The sequence below is a fragment of the Manis pentadactyla genome, chromosome 9, assembly GCF_030020395.1.
Source record: "Manis pentadactyla isolate mManPen7 chromosome 9, mManPen7.hap1, whole genome shotgun sequence".
NCBI classification, from domain to species: Eukaryota; Metazoa; Chordata; class Mammalia; order Pholidota; family Manidae; genus Manis; species Manis pentadactyla.
The window spans coordinates 81,779,199-81,794,552 of NC_080027.1; positions in this window are offsets into that span (position 1 = coordinate 81,779,199).

Here is a 15,354-nt window from a genome sequence, read left to right on the forward strand (position 1 = left end):
CAAGTAACAAGAAATTCAATAATTTTAAAAAACAGTATGTCAAGAATACTCTTGAAGAATGCCAGCCACTTTATTGAGGACAGCGCAGCCAACATACTAATATTTCTTATCAGTGTGGTCTAAAAGCACAAGCCACCCTCTAAGAACAGATTTTGAGCATGATGACTGACTTCTCCCACAGGTAAATGCAAATGGAGCAGCTTTTATGTCCAAACATAGGCTCAGGACACCACAGGAACCCTGACATTTAAAGATACTGTACACATTTATCACAATAGTCACTTGCCATTAATCTACATTCCCTTTATGCATCTGTTCAAAAAATAATTAGGATTTTATGCTGCAGTAAATATGCTTGTTCATCCATTAGTGCAAAGCAAAAGATTAATTGCATTACAATGGGAATCAGGACTACAGCACTTGGAGCCACAATGATAACAGTGACAGCTGGGCTGCCCACAGTACTTTGCTCTGATAAGCTTCAAAAACAAGTGTAGATGGGAAAATAATTAAATCACTGACAAGACTGCCCCAGCCTTATTTTGCCTCGTCTTGCATTCAGCTACAATCACCAAACAAAACGATCTGTGCTGCAAATTAGAAAAGGGCCTTTATATTTTTCCCTATCTCCAAATGCCCTAGGCTAATGTTAGTAGCAAGCCAGATTGCTAACAGACTTCACTTTTATGTAGCTTTCTATCATTTATCTTCGCAAGCTAAAGAAGAGAGTGGGACTGACCTGATTCAGTCTTTTTCACTAATATCTACTGGAAACACGATAGGACCAGCCCTGTGGACATGTAGCCCGTGCAGTCACACAGGCCTGGGGGTTAACTTAGAGCTCTGCTGTTACCATATTGAAATTCTTAATAAATTTTTTTAACAGAGGCTCCACATTTTAATTCTGTGATGGACCTCAACTTAGATACCCAGTTCTACCCATCAGTGTAAAAATAGTGATATAATCTCTCTCTTTTATATCTATATGAAATATATAATGTATATATATTATGTGTGTAACATATATGTATATGATGTATATATTATGTACATGTATATGGTATACACACTTCCATATATATGATGTATATCTGTATATATATTATGTATATATTTTATGTATTATATATATGCATGTGTATATATACACACACACTGAAATATATATCACTAAATATATCCATATTCATACTTACTGCTGCATCTCCCAAAAAGGAAACAAAAACAAATACTAATTTCCCCTTCTTTTCTCTGTGCAAAAAAGAAAATGGTGTTAATGAGCACAAACAGGGATCTCTTTTTTGAGGAAGCATCTGAGAAGGAAGAGATGTGCTAGACTTGTACTCCACCTGTCTCCTGACTATGGATACTTCTCTGTGGTCCAAAATATATGGATCATTGTCTTAGCCACAGTGGGCATTAACAATGTTTTTAACTTTGGGCAGAAGTTTACATGATTCTAGAAAACATCTGTGCAATAATTTGAGTAATGATGTAGCCTACAAACTGCCCTCCATCAAGAAAATAAAAAGAAATGGCTACAGAAGAACTCAATTCAAAACATAATTCTTTGGTGCCTAATCCAGGTAAAAACAAGGCAGAGAACTACTCCTAGCTCTGACATTCCCACATTAAGAACTAACTGACAGATGGTGCTGGTTGGAACAAAAATGTTTGGATAATCATCTTTGATGAATCAGTTAAAATGACAGCTCCACTAATGGCAGTACCTTCTTCACAGTCCCCTAAAACCCTGGAGCATTAAGGTATTGCATGATGTCCTAATGCATCTACTACTTAGCTAGAAAGTAGCCAAAGCTTGTCCTTCTCCACGATTTATTTTATTTTATTTTTTTAAAGGCCCTTGGATTTGTTAAATGTTATTTTTCTCTTCAAACTGGAGAATAAGAGAGGGACTTTTGTTATTGATAGGGGCTGATGGCTTCAAAATAGTTCCGGTACAAAGACAGAATGAGACACCCTGCTTAAGGGAAAGGGAAATGCAAAATAGTTACTATAGACTTGGGTATTTTAGCTGTGGCAGCAGCTGCTGAATAATTAGGGCCCAAAGGCCTTCATAAAGGTTATAAGTCTTGTTACTGTGGCTAACCAAATCTGCTTGAGTAATTTTCCTTTCACTATTGCAATTATGGGGTTTTAACTCACTAGGTAGCTGATTCTGTGGCATGTACACATTCGATGTGTCAGGGAAAATGAGCTTCCGGGGCTCCCCCTCTGGACCACTTTAAATCAATGATCATAAATCCTCTTTAAAGGGAAACTCGTTTTTAGGAGAAGCAGTTTTAGGGGTGGGAGTGGAGGAAAAGGTGAAGAAGTAAGCAAACATTCCATAAGCAATGGATCTTCAAAACTGGATTGTAATACAATATAATAATGTGATATCATGTAATTCAATATACTAGAGTATGTTGTATTTTGGTGACATATATTATATATTGCATGTTTTGTATTACTATGACAGATAAGCATTCATCCTAGATTTTGCTAAAATAATTTTGACATTACTTAAATCCACTTTTGCCATAAGTAACCCTTACTTTCCAAAGTGTCCCCTCTCAGAGTTGTGAGACCATGGTCCTTACATCACTTACCTTTTCTTATGTCAGTGATGTTGACTCTTTGTCTTACTTGGCCGTGATCTAGTTTGTCTCCTCTTGTCCTGACACAATATCTGACATTAGGATGGGATAGAGAAGTCAATAGTGTGAGAGAAGAAATGGGCTTGATTTCTGGTGGTAACTATCATCAGGTCCATGAATTGGGTAATATGATTAACTTATTTGAACTACAGTTTCCTTAATTTTTAAATGGAAAATTATCACCTTTAGAGATTTATTTATGGACAAATGTAAAAAATTATAGAAAGTGCTTTTTAAAGCTTAAATATATTTGTCTGTCTTCTCAATGTCTTTCTTTCTCTCATCATTTTCTCCAGAAATCTTCCATCCACCTCTTTGTACACCCATTTCCTTTATCTTGTCCTTGAAGTGAAGACAGACATATTGAAAGACCTTAAATATTTCAATTCACATCTTTATATAAAATGTAATTCTATTTTACCAATACATACTTCATATAATTTCAAAGTACTTTGGACATTTAGTTAACAGTAAAAAAATAGTTGTAGAACATGGTTTTAATGTGGTAAATAAAGATATTTTAATCACAGCTGAGAACATAATGAGCCTAAGAACTGGTACCATGTTGGCACTTACATCACCAAAGGACCAGGGGTAAATGAAAGTGTATTTGCATCTCCACAGATTTTACATTCATTACCAGGGATCCTGGTTAAGTAAATTATTTTTTATTACAGACAGGAGAAAGCACTTTTAACAAATAATATTCTTAGATATAGCTAAATAGAAGCATAAAATTCATAAATGCATTAATAATTTTCATTAACCAAATATAGTCTCAATGATTTTTTTTTTCAGCACACAAGTGCCTCCTGCATAGAGCTTTTTCAGCTGATAAGGATTAAAGCACTTTCTGTTGATTAGTGGAGTGTTTTATTATTGATAAGAGACTTGGCCTAAGATTATGTTAAATTCTCAGCAATTACAGGCAGGCATGGGTAGTCATCTGTGGAAAGGGAGATGTTGGGAGTCTAAAGATGGAGTCAGTGTCAGAAACAATTTCTAATTAATGGTGAAATCATCAGCCTTCTCCATTGTAACTTCATATAAAAGGATAATAATAATAATCACTGTTGACAATACTTACGGAATCTTATGCAGAGTGTAAATTTAAAAGTCTAAAATGACTTTCATTCTGAAACAGTGTATATGCTGTGCAAATGCAGACTCAAGATAGAAACTCTGATCTCTGTCCCTTCTAACACACCCAGTAACCTGAATGATATCACTAAGCTCTTCCTATGTAGAATGTCAGAAGCCCAAATAAAATGTGTGTGATAAAGACAAGCTCTCCACGCCATAGAGAGCTCATATAAGACCTCAAAGATGGGGAAACAGCAAGGGAGTGATCTTACTTTGTAACATCAAACAGTATCTAGCACAGAAATCTAACTTTACAGGTAAGGTTGCCTGTGATTAAGCCAGGCTGTCTTCAAGAGTCAGATCTTAAGGTGGAGACAAGTCAAACACCTTTTATCAGGTGACTCTCCACCTAACTTCTACTCAGTCTAATATAGGATTGGGTTCATTCCTCCACTGTTGTGATAGTCCCAAAAGAGTAGAAAGGCAATATAAAATATTAGAGATGTTAGTGATAGACAAATATGGATTCTGACCACTTATTAGTTGATTGGCTTGAGTAAGCTGTTTAATTTCTTTGAAACTCAGATAAATTTAAAGCACCTACTTTGAATGGCTACTGTCAGGATAGAGAAAATGTGCATAACATTATTATTTACATAGCATTTAATACAAAATAATATTTCATAATGTCAATTATTACTATCATAATTATTATCAAAAGAAGAAAAATCTTAAATATGCATAATTACACAGACTCTGATGCTCTGAAATTTGGGGCAGAATATTTTTAGCATAATATTCAAGTTTCCCATACATGTTTTGATCTGAAATGACATACACCAAGAGTTTAATTCTTACTTTTGGACATCCATCTGCTGCTTCCTGTTTTTGTCGGCTAAAACAAATGGATGTGTGTGTGGATGCCTTGGTGTGCACTCTTTATGAAACCTGATCTCTACTCAATTCTGATTTCTCACTTTGTTGATTCCTATGATGTTAACTGTACAGAATATATTAGCACATTTAATTTTTCTCTTCTTCACAGTTTTTCCTCTGACCTCATGTGCATATTGGCTTCTTAACACTCTGATCAATTCTCAGAAGTCAGGTATTATGCTTTATGCTTCCACTAGCCCTCTCATGCCACATAATTAGCACATTCTGAAAAGGTTCTAAGACATACTGAATCCAAATGCCCATATACCTCCCATATTCAGCTTATTTTTGGTACAATATCCAGTTGAATTTCAATTACTTCCTTTCAAAATGCACTTTCCATAACAGTATCCAGGGCTCTTACAATGTCATGATCAGTGCTACTTTAGAATTACTGCTTATTATATACCTGTTTCTAAATCCCAGAGTTATCAAGTACTTTTCTTCTGTGTCTTTTTAAATTGTTAAACTATTATAACTTCTTAATGTTCATGAGTTATACAGTATATAGTCTAGTTTGACATATGGATTTTAGTTTACACAATGTGGTTATTCTATAAAAATCCCTTCTTTTATCATTTGGGTAGTGTTATGATTATTATTCAAGGACTATTATGCTAATTTTTTCAAGAATGATCACATTTTTATATTAATCAAGATTTTAAATCTGTATTTCCTGCTAGCCTCAAATTAAACTTGATTAAGTCATATGACCTGGCTGTTATTTTGAAAATTGGAGACTGAGTCCACAAGATGCATATATCTGAGTGTCATTTATTTTTATTTTAACTTTTAATTTATATTTATTTCAAAGGAATTAAATGGTTATTGATGAGAATCTGGAAAATACAGAGAAATAAGTAAATATAAATAAATAAAATACCATAAAATCTGCTATCTAAAAATATATATCTAGAATTATTTTTACCTTTATATTTTGCACTAATTTTAGACTTACAAAAAAGTTACAAATATAGTTCAGAGAGATTTTATTTTCTCTGTTGCTCGGCCAGCTTCTCCTAATGGCAGCATTTTGCACAACTGTACCACCAGGACTTAGAACCAGGGAATTATTATGGGTGAAATATTAATAACTTTTTCACTATTATTCTCTACCCCAGTTGCCATTGTCTTTACAAATATAGCAGTAGAGCAAATGTAGCAAAATAATAGTAACAAAACAATATTTCTCTGAATACAAAGTCGCCGATAGGCTGAGAGAACCTGGACTTTTGCATTTCTCATTCATTTATTAGCTATTGATTCCGAACTTCCTAAGGACCAGGTGTTATTTTAGGCACTGGAGAGACTTCTGTGAGCAAAAAAAAAGTCATTCCTTTGATGGAGCTTGCTTTCTAGTGGGGTAGACAGACAGTACAAATAAATGAATTCATATTCTAGTGTCAGGAGGTGATAAGTGCTGTAGAAATAACTGAGCAACATAATGGGATGGAAAGTGATAAGGAGGGAAAAAATGATTTTACATTTGTGGGTAGGGAACACCTTTCCGATCACGTAGCATTTGCGCAGTTCTGAGTCAGCGTGAATATCTAGAGAAAAAGGTTTCCAGGCAGAAGCTGCAAAGCTCTTAGAGGAAACACTTAGCATGCTGCAGAAGCAACACAAAAGCCCTTGTTAATAGGCTGGGCTAAGGGGAAGCAAGTTAGGAAACAAAGTCTATGGCGCGGCTCAGAGTCAGATCAAGTGGAATATATCTATCCCAATAAATTCCTCTGAATTAAATTTTAAGGAAATCCCCTGTGAACTCCTGAACACACTCTTCCGGGCTGCCGCAGAGATCTCATTAGCTCATCCCCTGGATTATAGTGATAAACTTTGTCAATTCTCATGACCCATGACCTTGGCTATATGTGTGTGTTCCAGGAATCTATACTAGCTGGCTTCCTTTTCAGACTTTTACTCCAGACAGTGCTCTCAGGGGGTGCCCTGGCTCCCTGAATATCACCTGAAAGACTGAATATATGAATTAGAATACATATAAGAGTAGAACTCTGACCCAAAACTTGCAACAATCTTCCCAGTAAACCAATCCCTTACCTACAACAAACAGCCCAGGAAGCCAGACTGCTACAAAGCCGAACTTGCCTCATCATATCCATCCCAGTCTGAGCTGACTCTGCCTTTCACATGGTCTCCTGCAGTAGCATCCATATTAGGTTCCTAGGGTGGCTGTAATAAAATGCCAGAAACTGGGTAGCTTAAAACCGCCTACATTTATTTTCTCATCATTCTGGAGACTTGACATCCAATATTGGTGGGGCCAGGCTCTTTCTGATGGTTCTCGGGGGGAGAAAATTTCTTTGCTCTTCTAGCTTCTGGAGGTTGCTAATGATCCTTGGATTCCTTAGCTCGCAGATACATCACTCCAGTCACATGACTGTCTTCTCCTTGGGCCTTCATGTGATCTTTCCTCTGTACATGCTTGTCTCTATGTTTAAGTTTCCCCCTTTTATAAGGACACCAGTCATATTGGATTAAGACCCACCCCAATAACTCCTTTTTAACTGAATTATCTCTATAAAGCCCTAGTTCCAAGTCAGGACATATCCTGAGGTCCACATCCTTGAGGTTAGTACTTCAGCATATCACTTTCAGGGACACAATTCAGGATCTGAACTGATCTCCTTGATTCTCTCAGGTTGCCCAAGAAACCAGATGTCACTAAGTAACCAAAGTAAACTTCGACTTCTCAAAGGCAATCTGATCAATTCATCCTCTGCCTAAATTCCGACCATGATCTTCTACTAATCATTGGTAAAAACAGAACTCCTTTGACACAGCCCACAGGGAACTCTTAGTCTGGTCATATACCTCCTCTACCATGCCCTGTTCCCTCTCAATTCTGTGTTTAAATCAAAAAATTATATTTTCTCTTCTTGTTTGTTATGTTCTTTTTCTTCCCCAGGGCTTTTCTATGCATGTTCCTTCTGTCTGGCATGTTTTTCCTTCCTTCTTTTGCCTACTTCACTCATGTATATATGTCCCCACTATTTTTTAGGAAATCCTTCCCCAGCATGACTCTTTCCAGAAATATAACTCTGTATCTGTGTTAAAAAAAGTTATTAATATTTATTCCTTCAATTACACTCTGAACTTTATTGAGGGCAAGGAATCACAGCTGGGCTTGTTTATTTATTTATCTCCTGTCTTTAGTGAAATGACTAGTGTGGCACGGATGGACAAAGTAGTTTTTTCTGATTTGAAGAATAAATGTTTAAATGTAATCTAGAACCATTCTCCTCAAACTCTCTATGTTAAAAGACTAGATGGTTTTTCTCAGTTTTCTGTAAAATAGAAAACTGTATTTACATCATCACGGGCCCATGGTGTCAGTCCATGGACCACACTTGGAATAGCACTGATCTCTCTCTTCCAAAGCTTAATAATTCAGCCATTCTAAGATTTTGGAAATAAACTGACCTCTTTGTAGGACAAATGACTTATTATGTTTGTACTTATTATATTTATGCTTATTATATAGTTATTTTTTAAATACAAATGTGTACACTAAAGCCTTGCCATTTAACTTATTCACTCGCCGGGAATACTGTAACCTGAGCACTAAACAGTGTTCAATCAAAGATAACAGCTCCTTTTTCATCCTCTTTCCACTCTTTCCATGGTCTTTTGAAGGAGGGGCACCTCAACCATAAAGTGAGCCCAGGGCAACAATCTGCCACATTGGTCAACTTGGCCTGTTGGCATTTGTCTGCTCGCTCTGCTACCATGAGTTAGAGTGGGCACTCTCCATCTGCACGTGGCAATGGCAGATCTGAAAGTAGTGATGATAGATGACCTGTCTCCCAGCTTGTCAAAGGTACTGTTTGCTAACCTATGAATCACTCTGGTAGTCTCATTTCTGCTAGGAAGAGATGGAAAATCTAACTGGGTACATAGACCAAACTCTTTAGACAGAGAATCCTTTATTAGCCAATACTACAAATTACTAATTATGACTACAACACTGTTTTTTGAATCTTAGAACTCTATTTCTTAAGAATACCCGTACACATGTTTCTTTTTTTTTTTTTTTTTTTTTAGATAATTATTTTTTATTGAAGGGTAGTTGACACACAGTATTACATTACATTAGTTTCAGGTGTACAACACAGTGATTCAACATTTATATACATGATAATTCTAAGTACCAGCTATCACCATACCAAGTTGTTACAATATTTTGACTATATTCCTTATGCTATACATTACATCCCGGTTACTTATTTATTTTACAATTGGAAGTGTGTTTATATATATATATATATGTATATATATATATATATTTTGTGAGGGCATCTCTCATATTTATTGATCAAATAGTTGTTAACCACAATAAAATTCTGTATAGGGGAGTCAATGCTCAATGCACAATCATTAATCCACCCCAAGCCTAATTTTCGTCAGTCTCCAATCTTCTGAAGCATAACGAACAAGTTCTTACATGGAGAACAAATTCTTACATAGTGAATAAGTTACATGGTGAACAGTACAAGGGCAGTCATCACAGAAACTTTTGGTTTTGCTCATGCATTATGAACTATAAACAGTCAGTTCAAATATGAATACACATTTGATTTTTATACTTGATTTATATGTGGATACCACATTTCTCTCTTTATTATTTTTAATAAGATGCTGAAGTGGTAGGTAGATACAACATAAAGGTAGAAAACATAGTTTAGTGTTGTAAGAGAGCAAATGTATATGATCAGGTGTGTGCCTGTAGACTATGTGTTAATCCAAGCTAGACAAGGGCAATAAAACATCCACATACGCAGAAGATTTCTCTCAGAACAGGGGGGGTGAGGTTCTAAGCCTCACCTCTGTTGATCCCCAATTTCTCACCTGATGACCCCCCAGCGACTGTGCCTGTCTTAGGTTGTTCCTCCCTTGAGGAATCTTACCCGTCTCTGGCTAACCAGTCATCTTCCGGGGCCACACAGGGAAATGTTAAGTTGGTAAGTGAGAGAGAAGCCTTATTGTTTGAAATGGTTAGCTTTTTATTTCTTTGCATATTTATGCCCTGTGGCTTCTATGCCCAGCATTTGTCTTGAGGTATCTTTACCACTTGGAGGAGTTATGATACTCGGTAAATTTGATATGAGGCACGAATTCTATTTAAGAATTCGTTGTAATTAGGAAGGAAGAAGAAAAGCTATAGAAGTAGCAGGCGGGAGAAAACATGGGAAGATTGATTATTTCTTTGACATATCTTCTTGTAGAGTAACTTCAGCATGTATAGATTTTAAGCTACTACTTAAATTGCGCACACACATTAACATAATAGGAGTATAGTTACATAACCAAAGCATACCTGTAATTACCAGCCATCTCCAGTGAAACCAAGAAAACCAGTTAGGCACCCTAGGCATTTGTGAAAACTTATCAATGATATGATGGTTATTATCTAACTGAATTTGAATAGTTTGAGAAAAATCAGACAAATTAAAACAACCCATTCCTGGGCACTGTTCACATCCCATATGTTCTTTTAACAGTAAATAGTCTGTAGTTGTAAGATTTTGGAGCGCTACAATTTGCACTTCTCCTAATTCTTGGTTGAGTTCCAACAGTATAGATCCAGTCAAATTTGTTGTTTTACTGTATGCACAGGCCAGCTTAGATATCTCCTTCATTCCCATGGCAAGTCCAGGAGCTGGTGGGATGAGTGCATCTACAGCTGTAGCAGTGCGTGGATCTTTGTTGGGGTTTTTTGATGATCATCTTCTGGCATGAGTCTTCCCGAGAGTGCTGATGTTGGAAGTTCTCTTTCATATCGTTTCTTAGTTCATTTTCGGGGTAGCCAAATTAGGCTTTGATCCTCTGTATAAACACAAACAGACCCTTTGCCTACACTTTTATATGTCCTTTATATTATTGTGTAGAACTCATTAGAGGTCACCACATAGGAACTGCATTTTTTTTTTTAATCATTAATCTACACTTACATGACGAATACTTACGAATACTTTGTTTACTAGGCTCTCCCCTATACCAGGTCCCCCCTATATACTCCTTTACAGTCACTGTCCATCAGCGTAGCAACCTGTTGTAGAATCACTACTTGTCTTCTCTGTGTTGTACAGCCCTCCCCTTTCTCCCACCCCGCTATGGATGCTAATCTTAATACCCCCCTACTTCTCCCCCCCTTATCCCTCCCTACCCACCCATCCTCCCCAGTCCCTTTCCCTTTGGTACCTGTTAGTCCATTCTTGAGTTCTGTGATTCTGCTGCTGTTTTGTTCCTTCAGTTTTTCCTTTGTTCTTATATTCCACAGATGAGTGAAATCATTTGGTATTTCTCTTTCTCTGCTTGGCTTGTTTCACTGAGCAAAATACCCTCCAGCTCCATCCATGTTGCTGCAAATGGTTGGATTTGCCCTTTTCTTATGGCTGAGTAGTATTCCATTGTGTATATGTACCACATCTTCTTTATCCATTCATCTATCGATGGACATTTAGGTTGCTTCCAATTCTTGGCTATTGTAAATAGTGCTGCGATAAACATAGGGGTGCACTGATCTTTCTCATACTTGATTGCTGCATTCTTAGGGTAAATTCCTAGGAGTGCAATTCCTGGGTCAAATGGTAAGTCTGTTTTGAGCATTTTGATGTACCTCCATACTGCTTTCCACAATGGTTGAACAAGTTTACATTCCCACCAGCAGTGTAGGAGGGTTCCCCTTTCTCCACAGCCTCGCCAACATTTGTTGTTGTTTGTCTTTTGGATGGCAGCCATCCTTACTGGTGTGAGGTGATACCTCATTGTAGTTTTAATTTGCATTTCTCTGATAATTAGCGATGTGGAGCATCTTTTCATGTGTCTGTTGGCCATCTGTATTTCTTTTTTGGAGAACCGTCTGTTCAGTTCCTTTGCCCATTTTTTAATTGGGTTATTTGTTTTTTGTTTGTTGAGGCGTGTGAGCTCTTTATATATTCTGGACGTCAAGCCTTTATCGGATGTGTCATTTTCAAAGATATTCTCCCATACTGTAGGGTTTCTTTTTGTTCTATTGATGGTGTCTTTTGCTGTACAGAAGCTTTTCAGCTTAATATAGTCCCACTTGTTCATTTTTGCTGTTGTTTTCCTTGCCCGGGGAGATATGTTCAAGAAGAGGTCACTCATGTTTATGTCTAAGAGGTTTGTGCCTATGTTTTCTTCCAAGAGTTTAATGGTTTCATGACTTACATTCAGGTCTTTGATCCATTTTGAGTTTACTTTTGTATATGGGGTTAGACGATGGTCCAGTTTCATTCTCCTACATGTAGCTGTCCAGTTTTGCCAGCACCACCTGTTGAAGAGACTGTCATTTCGCCATTGTATGTCCATGGCTCCTTTATCAAATATTAATTGACCATATATGTCTGAGTTAATGTCTGGATTCTCTAGTCTGTTCCATTGGTCTGTGGCTCTGTTCTTGTGCCAGTACCAAATTGTCTTGATTACTATGGCTTTATAATAGAGCTTGAAGTTGGGGAGTGAGATCCCCCCTACTTTATTCTTCTTTCTCAGGATTGCTTTGGCTATTCGGGGTCTTTGGTGGTTCCATATGAATTTTTGAATTATTTGATCCAGTTCATTGAAGAATGTTGCTGGTAGTTTCATAGGGATTGCATCAAATCTGTATATTGCTTTGGGCAGGATGGCCATTTTGACGATATTAATTCTTCCTAGCCATGAGCATGGGATGCGTTTCCATCTGTTAGTGTCCCCTTTAATTTCTTTTAAGAGTGACTTGTAGTTTTCAGAATATAAGTCTTTCACTTCTTTGGTTAGGTTTATTCCTAGGTATTTTATTTTTTTTGATGCAATTGTGAATGGAGTTGTTTTCCTGATTTCTCTTTCTGTTGGTTCATTGTTGGTATATAGGAAAGCCACAGATTTCTGTGTGTTGATTTTGTATCCTGCAACTTTGCTGTATTCCGATATCAGTTCTAGTAATTCTGGGGTGGAGTCTTTAGGGTTTTTTATGTACAGTATCATGTCATCTGCAAATAGTGACAGTTTGACTTCTTCTTTGCCAATCTGGATTCCTTGTATTTTTTTGTTTTGTCTGATTGCCGTGGCTAGGACCTCTAGTACAATGTTAAATAACAGTGGGGAGAGTGGGCATCCCTGTCTAGTTCCCGATCTCAGCGGAAATGCTTTCAGCTTCTCGCTATTCAATATAATGTTGGCTGTGGGTTTTTCATAGATGGCCTTTATTATGTTGAGGTACTTGCCCTCTATTCCCATTTTGCTGAGAGTTTTTATCATGAATGGATGTTGAACTTTGTCAAATGCTTTTTCAGCATCTATGGAGATGATCATGTGGTTTTTGTCTTTCTTTTTGTTGATGTGGTGGATGATATTGATGGACTTTCGAATGTTGTGCCATCCTTGCATCCCTGGGATGAATCCCACTTGGTCATGGTGTACGATGGTTTTGATGTATTTTTGAATTCGGTTTGCTAAAATTTTGTTGAGTATTTTTGCGTCTACGTTCATCAGGGATATTGGTCTATAGTTTTCTTTTTTGGTGGTGTCTTTGCCTGGTTTTGGTATTAGGGTGATGTTAGCTTCATAGAATGAGTTTGGGAGTATCCCCTCCTCTTCTATTTCTTGGAAAACTTTAAGGAGAATGGGTATTATGTCTTCCCTGTATGTCTGATAAAATTCCGAGGTAAATCCATCTGGCCCGGGGGTTTTGTTCTTTGGTAGTTTTTTGATTACCGCTTCAATTTCGTTGCTGGTAATTGGTCTGTTTAGATTTTCTGTTTCTTTTTGGGTCAGTCTTGGAAGGTTGTATTTTTCTAGGAAGTTGTCCATTTCTCCTAGGTTTCCCAGCTTGTTAGCATATAGGTTTTCATAGTAGTCTCTAATAATTCTTTGTATTTCTGCGGGATCTGTTGTGATTTTTCCTTTCTCATTTCTGATATTGTTGATTTGTGTTGACTCTCTTTTCCTCTTAATAAGTCTGGCTAGAGGCTTATCTATTTTGTTTATTTTCTCGAAGAACCAGCTCTTGGTTTCATTGATTTTTGCTATTGTTTTATTCTTCTCAATTTTATTTATTTCTTCTCTGATCTTTATTATGTCCCTCCTTCTGCTGACCTTAGGCCTCATTTGTTCTTCTTTTTCCAATTTTGATAGTTGTGACATTAGACCGTTCATTTGGGATTGCTCTTCCTTTTTTAAATATGCTTGGAGTGCTATATACTTTCCTCTTAAGACTGCTTTTGCTGCGTCCCACAGAAGTTGGGGCTTAGTGTTGTTGTTGTCATTTGTTTCCATATATTGCTGGATCTCCATTTTGATTTGGTCATTGATCCATTGATTATTTAGGAGCGTGTTGTTTAGCCTCCATGTGTTTGTGAGCCTTTTTGCTTTCTTTGAACAGTTTATTTCTAGTTTAATGCCTTTGTGGTCTGAAAAGTTGGTTGGTAGGATTTCAATCTTTTGGAATTTACTGAGGCTCTTTTTGTGTCCTAGTATGTGGTCTATTCTGGAGAATGTTCCATGTGCACTTGAGAAGAACGTGTATCCTGTTGCTTTTGGATGTAGAGTTCTGTAGATGTCTATTAGGTCCATCTGTTCTAGTGTGTTGTTCAGTGCCTCTGTGTCCTTACTTATTTTCTGTCTGGTGGATCTGTCCTTTTGAGTGAGTGGTGTGTTGAAGTCTCCTAGAATGAATGCATTGCATTCTATTTCCTCCTTTAGTTCTGTTAATATTTGTTTCAGGTATGTTGGTGCTCCTGTATTGGGTGCATATATATTTATAATGGTTATATCCTCTTGATGGACTGAGCCCTTTATCATTATGTAATGTCCTTCTTTGTCTTTTTTTACTTTCTTTATTTTGAAGTCTGTTTTGTCTGATACCAGAATTGCAACACCTGCTTTCTTCTCTCTGTTGTTTGCTTGAAATATCTTTTTCCATCCCTTGAGTTTAAGTCTGTGCGCGTCTTTGGGTTTGAGGTGAGTCTCTTGTAAGCAGCATATGGATGGATCTTGCTTTTTTATCCATTCTATTACTCTGTGTCTTTTGATTGGTGCATTCAGTCCATTTACATTTAGGGTGATTATTGAAAGGTATGAATTTATTGCCATTGCAGGCTTTAAGTTTGTGGTTACCAAAGGTTTATGGTTAGCTTCTTTACTGTCTTACTGTCTAACTTAACTCGCTTGTTGAGCTATTATAAACACAATCTGATGATTCTTTATTTCTCTCCCTTCTTATTCCTCCTCCTCCCTTCTTCATATGTTGGGTGTTTTGTTGTGTGCTCTTTTTAGGAGTGCTCCCATCTAGAGCAGTCCCTGTAGGATGCCCTGTAGAGGTGGTTTGTGGGAGGCAAATTCCCTCAACTTTTGCTTGTCTGGGAATTGTTTAATCCCTCCTTCATATTTAAATGATATTCGTGCTGGATACAGTAGTCTTGGTTCGAGGCCCTTCTGTTTCATTGCATTAAGTATATCATGCCATTCTCTTCTGGCCTGTAGGGTTTCTGTTGAGAAGTCTGATGATAGCCTGATGGGTTTTCCTTTGTAGGTAACCTTTTTTTTCTCTCTGGCTGCTTGTAATACTTTGTCCTTGTCTTTGATCTTTGCCATTTTAATTATTATGTGTCTTGGTGTTGCCCTCCTTGGATCCCTTGTCATGGGAGTTCTGTGTACC